We start from the raw sequence: 1,333 nt of genomic DNA, 5'->3' as shown, positions 1-1,333 counted from the left end.
TCTCTCTCTCTCTCTCTCTCTCTCTCTCTCTCTCTCTTTGTAGTTGTTGTTTTCCACTCCTTTTTATATTTCTTACAAATGTGTTTTGGATGTGTGGATTTTGCATACAATTATCTGGTGTTAAAAAGAAGAAACTTAAGTATCCCCTTGGAAGCATGGTAATATTCACTAACAGTTCTTTATAGGAGCAAAGCATTTCCCCTACATTAATCTGATCTGAGTCTCATGACAAATCCATGAAGTGAGCTGGGCCAATATTATCATCTCCCTAGAACAGATAAGGAAGCTGCCCAGCAGGCCCTGCGTGGAGTCCGGGGCTCCTGACTCCCCCTTTCCTGCACTCTGCATCCTGCCAGCTTCTCCCTGCCGCTCACAGCAGGACTATCCTGGTCTCTGGCAGAAGTCTGGTCTCCTTCCCTGTCATTTTGCCAGCTCACAGTTTTTAAACTCTCTTGGAAGAGAGCTTATCTCTGGGCCCTATCCTGATGAGGATGTCTACCCTCAGCATGTAATCACACGCTGACTTCTCAAGCATTTATTCAGGCGCTTTAGAAGCTGCACTTCACAGTTGGCTTGGTCCCTGCTCCCCACACCTAATACCTATCTCTGGGCTAAGTGCAGCGATAGCACTGGTTGTGTCCTTCCGCATGTGGGCATCTTCCTTTCATCCTGCTGGTTTGCAGGATAAAAGACTACTTGCTACCCCCGATATCTCTCACAGGACAGGCAGATGTGGGTTTGCTTGGCAACTATGCCCTTTCTGGAGGTGGAGGTCTGCGCTGGGATAGACCCGCTACTCTACCCCATACCACCAAGGCAAATTGTGATGTGGGGCTGAGACCCTAGTTTCAGGACCTTTACTCCTCGTGCTAGGTTAGGTCTTGCCAAAGACTTGGAGGCAAAAGGATGCAGGCCCCAGAATGGGTGCCAGGCCAGCATCTCTGCTCCACCTGTTCTAACTGCAGTGTCTCTCACTGTAAGAGGATTGTAACCCTGTGTCTCAGGAGCACAGGGGCTGTGTGAGAGAAAGGGCAGGTGCCTCCACACAGCACTATGTGTCCAGCACCCGGGTCATGTCAGTCGATGAGGGTGAGCTGGAGTGTCTGGCAGATGGGACTACTTTGTTCATAACTGGATTTGGAGCTCCAAGGTGTGGTGGTGTACTTCTGTCATCCCAGCACTCAGGAGGCTGAGGCAGGAGGCTCTCCACAAGTTTGAGGCCAGTCTGAGCCACTTAGTGCATTCAAGACAGCCTGAACTACACAGCTAGACCCTGTCTCAGGAAAGAGAGAGAGAGAGAGAGAGAGAGAGAGAGAGAGAGAGAGAGAGAGAG

The 1,333-nt window shown here is 50.1% G+C and overlaps 1 protein-coding gene across 5 annotated transcripts in view; it reads left to right on the top strand.

Annotated features, from left to right (window-relative positions):
* Positions 1-1,333, top strand: part of Slc7a8 (solute carrier family 7 member 8) — a 66,365-nt gene that overhangs the window by 27,398 nt on the left and 37,634 nt on the right. The gene's annotated exons all lie outside the window — the stretch shown is intronic.

This window comes from Octodon degus, unplaced genomic scaffold, assembly GCF_000260255.1.
Source record: "Octodon degus isolate 3935 unplaced genomic scaffold, OctDeg1.0 scaffold00276, whole genome shotgun sequence".
In the NCBI taxonomy this organism is placed as follows: domain Eukaryota; kingdom Metazoa; phylum Chordata; class Mammalia; order Rodentia; family Octodontidae; genus Octodon; species Octodon degus.
This window is presented reverse-complemented; position numbering and strand designations above follow the sequence as displayed.